The sequence below is a fragment of the Sorex fumeus genome, unplaced genomic scaffold (assembly GCF_029834395.1).
Source record: "Sorex fumeus unplaced genomic scaffold, SorFum_2.1 ptg000070l, whole genome shotgun sequence".
Classification (NCBI taxonomy): domain Eukaryota; kingdom Metazoa; phylum Chordata; class Mammalia; order Eulipotyphla; family Soricidae; genus Sorex; species Sorex fumeus.
Window position 1 is genome coordinate 12628294 of NW_026606127.1, and position 14966 is coordinate 12643259.

Sequence of the window (14966 nt, forward strand, 5' to 3'; positions counted from 1 at the left end):
TTCTTTCAGAAACCTAGCTGGTCTTAGATCTGCAGATATCAGGTGCTAGCCAGGACTGATCTTTGGGATGTAGATTCCCAGCTCTACCCAGGCTGGTCTTTGGGATGCAAATCAAGGTGGTTGCAGCTTGTGAAAGTGATTGTGGAAGGTTTCAGTTTGGCTTTGTATCTTCTTTCCTGAGGCCAGTATTACTACTGGCCTGCTGATGTAAGGAAACAATGTGGATGTAAAGAAACAATATATGGTTTGCTGCCTCAATGTTCTTTCTGTAACTCCTTTTGATGACATCACTGTAATGCCCCTTTTAGAGGTTCTATGATCTATATAAGGGGATCTTCCTGGATCTCAGTGCCAGCACGTGCTTGAGAATTCCTGAGGCCTCTATGACATACATCTCTTCCGTGTAATAACCTGCTGCTCCACGACCAACCAGCCTGACCCCCGTTTCCTTCCATCTCCTGACCATCGCCATCGACCTCCATGGAGTGGGGAAACGGCCTGACCGCCAGCCTTTTATTTTTTGTGTGTTTACACAGGTTCTGCTTCCACTCCCTTCATGCATGAGTCTCCTTCAAGATTGGGCAGAGTGGTCTTAAGCGTACCTATGGCTGGTTGCAGAGGTCTTCAGCTGTCGGGGTTCTACTCAGGGCAGTGAGGGAAATTCACCCCTCCCCGTCCAAGGGGCCCCGGTAAGGAAAGCCAGGTGCGGGGTCAGGAGCTTGTCGTTTTAGACATATTTGGAATTAATTTTAGATCGAAAAGTACTTATGTGCTTAGTAATAAATTACTATACACTTTTCAATCACCTCAGAGACCCCACTCTGCTTAGAGAACTAGATTTTTAAATACAGGGCTGTTTTGCCTGTGTGTCATGACTGAGAATCACTCTCAGTAGATATGAAACTCACTATACACAAAGATGCACACAGGCTACTTTGAGTCATCTGTGTTGTTAATGTGTGTTGGCCATTAAACTTCACTGAGACCCCTTAATCTGTCCTTTACAGGAGCCTCATGAGTCTCACCTTCCATTCAAGTTGTACTTGTAATAAGGTGGAATGAAATCATCAATATTCTCCTCACCTCTTCCTTCAGGAGAAAAATCCTACTTACATTCAAGGTGGTCAAATTGCAGACAACACCATCCACCTTTTCCTGGAGATGTACACGGGACTGAGGTGACAACAGCAAAAGGCTCTAGTTTAATGGTTTTAATGAAGGTTTCAGGGAAGGGCATTAAAGAAGACTCATATACCATCTTCCAAAAGAATTATTTTGTAAAACTGATGCCTTGGGTATGGTAAAAGATAATATGGTAAAAACCATATTTTTCTTTCTAGGACATTAAAGTTCTAAATCTAACTATTCAAGCTGCTTTGAAATACATTCCTTGATTTGGAATCACTGTCTGCCATAGGAGTGAGTAAGGACAGCACTCAAAGTAATAAGAAGAGAAAAATATGGAAAAATTAACTCATACTATGTTTTGTAACATATATACTAAAATTGAAATGATACAGAGATTAGCATGGTCCTTGCACAGAGATGACATGCAAACTTGTAAATTGATCCATATTTTTGTTTCAAGAAGAATTAACAGGGCGACTTTAAGCTAAGAAAATCCACACAAGTACAAAAATTCTACATAAAGATAGCACAAATCCCCATCACAACAATCTCCTCAATGTCAGTGGACTAAATGTGTGCCAATTCAAAGGCACAGAAAGGGAAGATGAATTAGAAAACTGATCCCAACATTCTGCTGCCTGAAGAAACACTTCTGAACAATCAAAGCAACCATGGGCTCAAAGTCAAAGGCTGGAAAACAATTCTTCAAGAAAGAAAAGAACACCTCCACAAAGCTGGAGTGGACCTACTAGTATCAGGCCATATGGACTTCAGGCTATAGGTTATAAGAGACAGTGAAGGTCATTTCTTCATGATCATGGGATCTGTACATCAGAAAGAACTCACCCTCCTCACTGTAGGTGCTCCTAATGACAGACCAGCAAAATACTTAAAAATAACTTCTAATAGACTTATAGAAAAACATTGATAGCAACACAATACTAGTAGGAGATTTCAACACTTCTTTGTCACTTCTCGATAGATCAAACAGACTGAAGCTCAGCAAGGAAATATTTTCTTTAAGGGAAGTAATGAACAACCGATGGCTTAGGGAAGAAATCAAAGAGGAAATAAAAATTTCCATAAACAAATGAGAATGAGGACACGAGCTACCAGAACTTGTGGGACACAGCAAAAGCAGTGTTAAGAGGAAAGAGTATAGCTCTACCAGAATTCATCAGGAAGAAAGAAAGGGCCTGCATGAATAAATTAGAGCTCAAGATTTTGGAAAATGACCAACAAAAGTAGTCCAAACTAGGCTGGAAGAAGGAAATAATAAAACTTGTACCAGATATCAATGAGCTAGAATCCCAAAATACAATCCAAAAGACCAATAAGAGCAAAAGCTGGTTCTTTGAGAAAATAAATAAGATCAATATACCATGAGAAGCTTCTCAAAGAAACAAAGAGAACGAACTCTAATAAGTCAAATCAGAAATGCAAAGGGGCATATCCTAATAGAAACTACAGAAATCCATAGGATCATCAGAGATTATATTGAGAATCTTTACAGCAGGAAATGAGAGAATCTTATATAAATTGATAAATTTTTGGATTCCAATTACCTCCCAAGGCTGAACCAAGAAGATTTGGAATACTTGAACCTATCACTTCCAAGGAAATTGAAATGATGATGAAAAGTATCCCCCCAAACAGAATCCCTGGCCCAGATGAATGGATTCAATAGTGAAATATTTCAAACCTTTAAAGAGGAAATACTGCCAACATTTTTCAAGATTTTCCAGGAAATTGAAGAATCATAAATACTCCCAAATAGTTTCTATGAGGCAAAGATCACTCTAATACTCAAATCAGACAGAGACACCACAAAAAAAGAAAATTACAAACTTATTTCCTTGATGAATACAGATACACAAATTCTCAAGAAAATACCAGCAAAGAGAATCCAGAAACTCAACAAAAGATCACACACTATGACCAAGTAGGTTTATTTTGGGGATGCAAGGATGGCTTAACATTCTCTAGTCAATCAACAGAATACACCATCTCAATAAAATAAAGATAAAAGTCATATAATCATATCAATATATGTAGATAAATCATTTGATGAGATCCAGCACCCATTCATGATGAAAAACTCTCAACAAAATGGGAGTTGAAAGTACTTTCCTCAATATAGTCAAAGCAAATTATCACAAACCCACAATAAGCATTATTCTCAACGGGGAAAAACTGAAGGCTTGGAGCAGAAATCAATGAACTAGAATTCCAAAATACAATCAGGCACAAAACAAGTGACCCACTCTCACCACTCCTATTCAACATAGTACTTGAAGTATTTGCCATATGATTTCGGTAAAAAAAAAAAAGATATCAAGGACATCAGGATAAAAAAGGAAGAACTCAAGCTTTTACTATTTGGAGATGACATGTTACTATACTTAGAAAATCCCAAAGAATCTACAAAAAAGCTCCTGGGAACAATAGATTTGTTTAGTAAAGTAGCATATTACAAAATCAATATCTGGTACGCCATGGCTTTCCCATATATTAATAATGAAAGAGAAAAAAGAGATAGAGAAAAACAATCCCATTCACAATAATACCTCAGAAAATCGAGTACATTGAATCAACTAAAAATGTTAAGGATCTATACCAAAAAAAAAAAAACCTACAAAGCTCTACTTTACGAAATAAGAGAGTATATGAGGAAATGGAATCACATCCCATGCTCATGGATTGAGAGGTTTAACACTGTCAAAATGGCAATACACCCCAAAGCTCTATAAAGATTTAATGCACATTCTATAAGGATACCCATAACATTTTTCAAATAAATAGATTAAACACTCTTGAAAGTCATACACAACAATAAACTCCCATGAAGAGCTAAAGCAATCTTTGGTAAAAAGAAGAAGGGAACACCTTCCCCAACTTCAAACCCAAGTACAAAGTTGTAGTAATCAAAATACCATGATATTCAGATAAAGACAGGCCTCAGATCAATGGAATATAGTTAAATATCCTGACGCTGGCCCTCAGATTATTATTACTTAATCTTTCAAAAAGGCTCAAATACATCACAGGTAGCATGCCAGGCTCTGCCGTGAGGGCTAGATACTCTCTAAGCCTGCCGGGCTCTCCAAGAGGGGCGGAGAAATCGAACTCGCATTGGACATGTTGGCTGCGTCCAAGGCAAACGACCTACTCGCTGTGCTATAGCTCCAGCCTATTAGATGTATTCGATATACCAAACACAGTAACAACAAGTCTTATGATAGAGACGTTACTGGGCCCGCTCAAGCAAATTGCAGCCAACATGGCTGACCCAAGTTCGATTCCTCTGCCCCTCTCGGAGAACCTGGCAAGCTACCGAGAGTATCTCAACCGCATGGCACAGTCTGGCAAGCTCCACATGATGTATTCCATATACCAAATACAGTAACAACAAAGTCTCCAATGGAGACGTTACTGGGCCCGCTCGAGCAAATCGACGAAGAATGGGAGGACCTTTAATTTTACCTTACCTTCATAAAGGCTCAAGAAATATGAAGTTGAGCTAGGAACTCTCTTCAGCAACTGGTGCTGGGAAAATTGGACAGCAACATGCAAAAAAAATGAACTCAAACCTCTTTATAGTGCCAGGCACAAAGTCAGATCAAATGTATTAAAGACCTCAATATCATACCTGAATTCTTAAGATATATGGAGAAAAATGTGGGAAGATCCCTGCATGACATTAAAGCTAAGGGAAACTTCTAGAATGAAACACCAATGACCAAGGAAGGGGAAGTGAAGATAAACAAATGAGACTACATTAAACTAAGAAGTTTCTGTAACTCAGAAAAAATGGTGACCATGATAAAAAGAGAGCCCACATAATGGGGAAAAATTATTTATGCAATACCCATACAATTAACCTCAAAATTCTGACTGCTGTATCATTAAGAACGCTAAATAGTTCCTGTGAATTTTATTCTTTTTCACATATATTTACTCTAAAATAATTTAGATTTCCTTTTAAACGACAGGTAAAAAGGTAAATTTATGAGTTTTTTTAAAAATTAAAAATACCCCTATACATAGCCAGGTGCGACCCAAAAAACAAAAAAGCAAGCAAGCAAGCAAGAAAGAAAGAAAGAAATTAAAAATTAAAAAATAATGCTGTTTGCAATGCTAAGGATCAATCCCAGATCATCATACAATGGAAGGCAAATGCTCTTTCACTGAGTTATATCCCTGTTCTTTAACATTTAATAAGTTCTTAATTGATGTCTCATTGCATTTTCTTTTTTAAAAAATGCTTTTCTAAATATTCCTGGTCGCCAATGTACCTCCTGCATTTTGACCCTCGCTTCTCTTCTATATTTGACCTCTAAGACTCTGTTGTCACCTTATCCTTCCTATAGCCATGTTTTCCTTGGAAAAAGTTTCCAAGATCATGTCTGGCTTGCTTTAACTTGGCATAAAATGGAAACCTTATTTTCTGTATGCTCTCATGCTAGAGGTGATGATGTTTTCGACCCAGGTGAACTCTTTTCTGGGGAACTTTCTGGCTGTTTCTATTTGACTTCAAAATATCTAAAGGTAATTCATCATCTTTTTTTTTTTTTGCGTTTTTGGGTCACACCTGCCGATGCACAGGGGTTACTGCTGGTTCTGCACTCAGGAATTACACCTCACGGTGCTTGGGGGGACCATACAGGATGCTGGGAATCTAACCTGGGTAGGCCGTGTGCAAGGCAAATGCTCTACCTGCTGTACTATAGATCAAGCTCCGCCCCCCGCATCCCCATAATTCATCATCTTGAGTGTCTCAGATTTTTACCTTCCATTTAGAAACTTGAAATTTACATTGACACAGTAAATTGAAACCACAAAACCATTGAATGGCATGTTATAATGGTAGCAGCCATGAGCAAACATTGATAACCTATAAGTTGGCATGAACGAATTCTGTCTCAGAGGCTTCACTTCTGAGAATACCTGTCACTACCTCCTTTCTGTTACGTATCCCAGGATCAGAATCTACATCAGGCCATCAGTAGAAATTGTTCACCCGAAAGCTAGCCTTCCACTGGGATCAGAATCCATGATCCATCTAACTTGTAATTTTTCATTCATGATTTGTTGACCTTGTTTCAGTTGGAGGCATCCAGAGCATACACTCTGCTTTCCCGTTGTTTCCACAGGAAATCCAAATACCTAAGAATGTTATCATTTCTGACGCCACTGTGAAAGATATTTTTGGAATCCCACCGTAAGATACTATCATTAATGTTATAATATTACTGTTCTCAATAGTCCGGATCTCCCCAAAGAACTCTCTACCCTCCTCACTCCAAGTGCAGACTCCAGTTTATCATGCTCCTGAACGTACTTCTAATAGTTTCACTCAGGTTATCCCCTAAAGTTCACAAGTTAATTTCATACCACTCCAAGTTCTTATTCCTAAACTACCAGAGTGGGATTGGTCCTCAAGCTTATGTTCTCCCTTGAAGAAATACCGTGCTTCCTTTCTCTATGTCTCTCTTTGCTTCCTTTGTTAAACGAGTATTCTCTCTTGAACATATATTCCATTCCACCCTACACCGGTTTAACAAGTTTCTAAGTGTTTTTCAGTAAAATCTATTTTGCTTCACTAAACTAAAAATTTTAAACCACCAGAGCATTGTTTAAACCAATATTTCTATCCTTTAAACCAAAAATTTTGAAAATGAAAGGGAGTAAATCAATGGAATACTACTCAGCTGTATGAAGTGAAATCTTATTATCTGTATAAAATTGGATCACATGAGGATATTATATTTAGTGACATAAACCAGGCAGAGAAAGATAGGCATCATACAAGTTCATGCATATGTGGTTTATGGAGAAAACAAATTAAAAGGAAAAAATGAGACAGACAAACGACTAAAACATTATTTATATTCTATGATTTATAATTCAATTAATAATGGTTTCTCATACACATAATTCCAAAATGACACTCCTAATTCTCTCAAAAAATAAACCCTCCCTCTCCCCCAAACCCCCAGAATCCCTCCTTCCCAATCCCCTGACTCAATTGTGTGGATCAGTTCTCCCCTTACATTGCCCTTGAACCTTTGTTTCTACCTTGCTGTGTGTTTTTACATCCCACATATGAGAAAAATCTCTCTATATCTGTTCCTTTCCTTAAGGCTAACTTTACATGCATGATATCCTCTAGTTTCATCCAATGTTGAAAATTGCATAGTTTTGATCTTTTCAAAGCAATAAAAACAAACTTTAGAACCATGAGACTATTTAATTACCAGATGGAAAGCTGTAATCAAAGTGGAAAAACTGAACAATGGTGAATGACAGAGTAGGCCTTTCAGTAGTGAGTGTAATATGATACATGAACGTTGATTCTGCATAGTCCTAAAATTTATGAAATTCTAGTAATTCTATAATGTAATTTTAAATAATCAAAACAGTATTTAAATAACTTACATTTATCTATGATTTTGACATATATTTTGTGTCAAACTATCAGAAATAAAAATAATGTGAGATAGAGATATTGTGTATCACTATACTTTTAAACAAGAGAAGTGCTGAAAATTTCTGTGTCTTGATGAACTGTCATATAAATTGACTACTTGGGTTTTTCCCAAGAAATGTTTTTGGAAGGAAAACTTTATTGAAACTCTGTGACTTAAGTTGTTTTTCTAAAATGTAGTTACTAATAACTCTAAGAATAATAATGCATACATGAATATAATTTTTACATTTCATATGGTTTACATAGGAGGAAGTATAAAGAAAACATAATGAAAAATATGTATCACAGAACTGAAAAAGAAGTGTATAGATATCAATGAAATCTGGGATCTGTAGCAAGCAGCATAGTACAGTAATTTATTGAGAGCAGACCCAAGAGTAAGCCCTGAATAACAGTGGATGTGGTTTCAAACAAAACCAAATAAAACAGTCCAATAAGGTTATTAATAAATTGTTCCACATATACAATATGAAAAGTATATTCTATTTTAGAAAAATATGCTAGCCAAAAAATGGAATAAAAGGTGATTTTTGAGTGCACACTGTACCAGTCCATCAAACAGAAAAGATTTACCAGTAACTACATAACAAAAAGAAAATAGGAATAAACGTGATTGTATTTCATAGTCAAGAAATGTTTTAAATGAGTAAAATACAGAAAGAAACTTCTTAAGTACAAAAAAAATTATTCTCATCAATACCTTTGAATATTAACCAGCAAACAACACCTGTTAAAATAGCATAGGATTTCACTTTATCACACAAGAAACACAAAAGACCATTTAAAAAGTGATCATAAAATATTACAAATTTACTTTCAACACCTAGATTAGAATTATCTTTATCAGTCAGGAAAAAGTTCTTCTCAATGTTTAATAAATGAGCACCAAAATTCAATAAAATATCTTTAATGTAGGAAAACTCAGAATTCACAAATATGACAAAAATGTGTAATTAGACATGTGATACTTGATTTTTCTATGTCCTCTTAGGATCTAAAAACAGAAGTTGACTATTATCAAAATACTCTCATAGTAGGAAGAAAAAATCTCATGAAATAGCATTTGTAAAGATGACAAGCAGCTTTAACCTGGAACCTACTTACCACACAAATGAATCAACAATTCTCCTGATTCAAGTTAGAATAAACCATTTTTTAAAAATTTTAACAGGCTGCCTGTACGTGTACTTAAAAACCAGAACGTAATAAAAACATTGAAGATTTATTGTCTTCAACCCCCCTAGATAACCACTATTAGCTATATATGGGAAGCATCATCTCTAAAGCTGTTTATATTCCAAATTGTCAAGTACCAAGTACTGTGTTGTAAGAGATAATAAGGAAAAAAGCCAGCAAGGATGGCTTTCTGATAAACTGCTTTTCCTACTGGTACCCTAATCAAGGCATAGTATACTTTCTAGTCCTGGCATTTTTTGAAGTAAATTGCTTTGACTTGTTCTCAGTGTATTTATCTCAGCATATTTAATATATATTCTTTCTTTTTTGATTTTAAATCTTTGGTTCTCTTCAACATTCTGTCCAAACGTTTTCCCCTTCCTTGATAATCGCCGTCCATATTCTTTCTTTCTTTCTTTCTTTCCTATTTTATTCTCCCACATATCGTCTTGGTTCTATTGGTCAATGTTTGAAGAAAGTGATCCCAAACTTTCTTACCTTTGAGGGCTTGCCTCTCTACCGCTCAGCACTCCACACTATCCCCATGCCCCATATTTTCTTATTACCTGGTTTAATTGGAAAACTCAAAGATAAAGGATTATTACTGTGTAATAGCACTATATTTAAACTACTGAAGTATAAATACAAGTGGAGAGACCATTACAGAGAAAACATGCTAGTATATATTAACAGTTTTCCACAGCATATACATTTTCTGTTTCTGTCAAAATACTGTCTCTGATTTATATTTTTTCAATGGATATCATGTAAAATTCTCTATTAAAAACAAAAAGAAACACAGAGAATCAACACTCATACATATATATGTGTATTTGAGCTTGTAAACATTTCTAAAATATAATGTAATCAATGAGGAAAAGCACTTTGTATATAACAGAACGAAAGCCAATGTCAAAAATCACACAGCAAATGTACAAGTCAAGCTAAAATGAGGCTTATAAAATTCTACTTGAATACTTTCTTTCATTACTACATGTTGTTTTTACTTGACTGCTAAGTTTAGGGATGATATATCTAATAAAAAGCGTTGAAATGTATTATTCTTTACCTGCCATGGTCAGAGAAGAGGAAATACCGATGAAAGGTAGACGAGAAGAGGAGACGGTACGAGAGTATGTCTGAACACTGAAGCGGCTTAAGACCACAAGGGTCCAGTACAGATGACTGGTCGCTGGTGATTGGTCATTGGTCACTGGTCACTTGCCATGATGATTCAAATTTGTTTACAAACAATTGCATGGGCACCCCAGATTCTACAAGTTGGTAGTTGGATGGGTGGGAGAATGATGTCATAAAGTAGGCAGTTGAAAGGTAGAGGCTAGCCAATCATGAGGTCAGATTCCCAAGAAGAAGACCGGATTGGATAGAGAGAGAGGTAGAATGAAGCAGGCTAGGGAGATGGAATCCTACAAGACAGTTATAACAGTTTCACCTTCGTCAGACTCTTGTGTTAGAAAAATACTCCCATTATACTCAAGAGCTTAGGTATTTCATTAACACATCAAGAAAATTATGAAATAATCGTTTATATTGCACTGTTAAAGAAACAACATTTGGTATTACTAGTATATTTTATATAACGTTTACAGCACAGCGGGTAGGGGATTTGCCTTGCAGGAGGTCAACCCTGATTCCGATTCCTCTGCCCGGCAAGCTACCCAGAGTATCTCGTCCACATAGCAAGAGCCTAGCAAGCTATCCATGACGTATTCAATAGGCCAAAACCAGTGGCAACAAGTCTCACAATTTCTTGTAAGATGTTACTGGTTCCCGCTTGAGCAAATTGATGCATCGAGGGAGCATAGTGCTACAGTGATATGATTGAAAAAAAAATGGTGGTTTCTTTCAATATGACAACACTTACTATGATAAGTTGTAGATGAATCGAGATGTGTTAAAACGTAAATATAAAGGTAAAGGTAAAGGTAAATGCCCTCCCGTTGATTGTCGATTTGCTCGAGCGGGCCCAATAACGTCTCCATTGGAGACTATGTTGTTACTGTGTTTGGCGAATCGAATACTCTCGGTAGCTTGCCGGGCTCTCCGAGAGGGGCGGGGGAATCGAACTCAGGTCGGCTATGTTGGCCGCTTGTAAGGCGAACGCCCTACTGCTTGTAAATGCACAGGTATCTTATTTGTACAAAACAAACAGTTGTTCTCAGTTTAAAACTGTAGAAGATAAAGAAAAACATATGCTCATTTGTGTCAAAATTTTAGAATCTGAAAGAAAAATTTAAAATTCAAATTACGTGATCAAAAAACAAGTAAAACCAACAAATTCTGGCAATTAATATGATAGTCAAAGTATGAATGTTTTTAATAAATCAGTGCTGTGAAATAAATCAGTATTTAGCTAGTAAACTTGTATAGAAAAAATAAGCATAAACCATGATCATATAATCTGTATTGAAAGAAGTGTAAATGACTAGTAAACACAAGAGCAATTTCCTTTTTTAAATTTTTTTTTTTGTTTCATTAGTGAAACACCATGAGGTACAGCTGTAGACTTACAAGTTGTTGTGCTTGGGTTTCAGTAATACAATGATCGGGTACCCATCCCAGCACCAGTGCCCATTCTCCACTCCAAACAATCCCAGTATCCCTCCCAACCCCCATCCCCATCCCACCCTGCCTCTTTGGTAGGGCACTCCCTTTTGTTCTGTCTCTCCCTTTGGGTGCTGTGGTTTGCAGAAGAGACATTGGGTGGCAATCCTGTTCAGTCCTTAGACTACTTTCAGCAGGCATCTCCCTTCCTGGGCAGATCTTCCCAGCACCATTTATTGGGTGCTCCCTTCTCTATCTGCGCTGCCTTTACCCCTAGAGAATGTAGTTGGCCTCTAAGCCATGGAGTGAACAACCTGATATTTATCACAGCTGTTCTTGGTTGTTAGTCTCTTATTTTGTTACTTTATGTTACCCAGATGAATGCAACCTTTCTATGTCTGTCCCTCTCTTTCTGACTCATTTCGCTTAGCATACTTTTTTCCATGTAGTACCACACAAGAACAATTTTCAAGCTCACTAGTAAACAAAGAGCACAAATTAACATGAGAAATTAAAATTTCCCCACAAATTACAAATATTTAAAAATCAGGTAATATCTTTTCCTAAAGATGATCAATATATCCTAGATATATCAAAGAATCTAAGAAAAAGTATGCCATGAATGTATAAAATATATGCAGATAATTTATTTGATTGGAACCCAGACTTAGTATAGGGATTAAAGCAATTACCATGCACACAGTCAACCCAAATTAATGGCTGGCTCCACCAGGAATGACCCTTGAGCACAGAGTCAGAAGTCCCAAGAACCACATACTATGGCCCAAATACCCCACAAAAGCAGAAATATAATTTATCACTTATTACTATAAAATACAAATGTATTATAAAGTCCATTATAAAATGCATTATAATTTTTTAAAATGTATCACAATGCACAGATTTCTATACCACACATATCACTACTTAGACAATGTAAGTAAATACTATTAAAAAACCATCTTCAAAAAAAAAACCATCTTCTTGGTCAATAGCAAACTAATAATTTTGGGGGCTTTCAAAAATTATATAGGAATTAGCAACCTTAACCTCTATGTTACTCAAGTATCAGTTATATGTTTTTCTTTTCTTCCTTTTTTGTGGCGAAGGGAGCGCACCCAGATGTGCTCCGGGCTCACTTTTGACTCTGTATGCAGAAATCACTTCTGGAAGTCTCAGGATTCTGGGGATTGAACTCAGATTCGCTGCATACAAACCCTCTACAAATTGCACTAACTATGTGGCCCATATGTTTCTTTTTAAATAACATTTTAATAAAACACTTTAAATAATTTTTTTAAAAAACGTTTTTAATGAAATATTTCATTAAAAAGATTAATATAGAGAAATACTCTTTTAATGATTAAAGTAAATTTAAAAATTGGAATAATACTTGGTAAAGCATAGGAACACAGCAGAAATATATGATGAAATATACGATGGTATATATCTTATTTGTAAATTTGTAACCGTAACACATTGTCCTTTTCCATTTCAAGGATGAGATGAATCCATATAGTAGATTCGTTCACTCACAATACTATATTCTCTCCTGGATGCTTTTTAAAACTACTTGCCAATGTGACTGTTTCTAAACTTTTTGAGTACTATAGCCCTGTTTATAATTGTTAGATCTTTCTCTTGTTTTATTTTTACTTTATGTTCCAATCTTAATGGTATCACCGTCTACTCAGTCAACCTAGCTAAACCCTAAGGTTTCTTCCAATTTCTCCTGCACAAGTCTCTGCTTTCTGACAAAAGGGAGGACCTCAGAATGCTGACATCAATCTAATACCCAGGGCCGCAGGAGATAATGTAGTGCTTATGGAAATTGTCTCACATGCTCTCAATTTGACTCCCAGCAGCACCTGATTGCCAGAGTATCAAAGACTGTATAGCCTCAGAGGACACCAAGCACCATGGACACGTTTTCTGAGAATTGCCTGTGGGGCCCCCACACCTCCTGAGCATTGCTTTAAAGACTCTGTCAGCAACCAAAAATATATAATGTCAGAGAAACATGTACTTGTCTTAAATAGGGACCCTCACTTTTGGTGAGTTTCACAAGGAAATATTGCGTGAAAACGTAAATCAAAGATCAGGGGAGACAGTGTAAATCATGTGAGTACAGATCATATATTTGGTGAAATGTGTTAAGATTCAGATGCCCTAGTCTTCGCACCAGGGATATTCCTTCAAAAACACCCCCATTTTACTGGAAGGGTGCTAGAACATTATATGACTGAAACTCAATTATGAGCAACCTTGTAACTGTGTATCTCTTGGTGATTCTAATTATTAAAGTAATTTTTTTTAAATGCACCCATCAAAGTTTCCTTTTTACCACTAAATGGGAAAGATACTTTCTAATACTTATCCTCACCAAAAGCTCAACAGAGTGTGACGATTGCCAAAAAATGTCCTCCCTTGCATTTTTGTCATGATACTTATTAATACTTAACTCTTCGTTTTTTTCCCTCTTCTCATGCCAAATCTTTAGTCTCCCTTGCAAGCTCCTCAAACATTATCGATTCAATACTGTTGCTCTTTGCCACTGCTTCTCTTGACTTCTTGTCCATGAACTGATTCTAAAACATAACATACCTGCAATTACAGTATTCATGCCAGAGACAAGCATTGATGTATCTTTCGGTTTAGCGTTTTCAAGCTATTTGCACACAGGTGAGTAACATTTTTTTTTCCTACTGAGAACACAAAAATAGATATGCTGGTTTTCAAAGTTCTATCAGTAGTCTGAGCTACCAATTAAGGATATATATTTTTAAATTTTTATTGAATATCTGTGAGATAGACCATTACAAACTTCATAATTTGCTTCCAGTCATACAACGATCCAACATGCTTCTCTCCACTAGTGTAAATTTCCCACCACCAATGTCCCTGGTTCCCTACAACATCCCCCAACACCCTACCCCACCCCCAGCCTGTCTCTATGGCAGGCTCTTTAAATTCTTTCTCTCTTCTTTTAATTTTGTGCATTATTGTTCTCATACAGGTACTAAGAGGTCATCATGTTTGTTCAAGGAATTTAGTATTTTTATTGGGGGTGTCACATCCGGCGATGCTCAGGAGTTATTCCTGGCTCTGCACTCAGGAATTACTCCTGGCGGAGCTCAGGGAACCATATGGGATGCTGATATTCGAACCCGGGTCGGCCGCATGTAAGGCAAACATCCTACCCACTGTGCTATCGTTTCAGCATATCCGAAATTTCAGCTGTTCTATTTCAGTGAAATCCATCCTGAGACAATGTAATGAGACTAGGGCATGGTGGAGATTTTGGTTTGTGGGAGCAAGTGGCTGCCCTGAGTTCTGGTTGCGTGGGCAACAAACTAACCTGCCTCCCTCCGATTTACCCTAGTATGTTCTGCCGTGTGCAGGTCCAAGGTTAACTGTGACTTTTGATCTCTTTCAAGATTTATTTATAGGTCACTTAAGCAAGACCAATACATTAGCTTGTATAGCTGAGCCAGGGGTGGTTTGTGAACATGACTCCCACATATCTTTTGGGAGTTTAATTTCTTGGGAAACTTAGTTCTGAGGTGTTGGGATCCAGCCAGAGGCACAGTGGAAATCTGGGGTTATC

General features: G+C 36.8%; 1 pseudogene; it reads left to right on the forward strand.

Annotated features, from left to right (window-relative positions):
- Window positions 1–1481: 1481 nt before the first annotated feature.
- LOC130037188 (uncharacterized) lies at window positions 1482–1580 on the forward strand (annotated as a pseudogene).
- Window positions 1581–14966: the final 13386 nt, after the last annotated feature.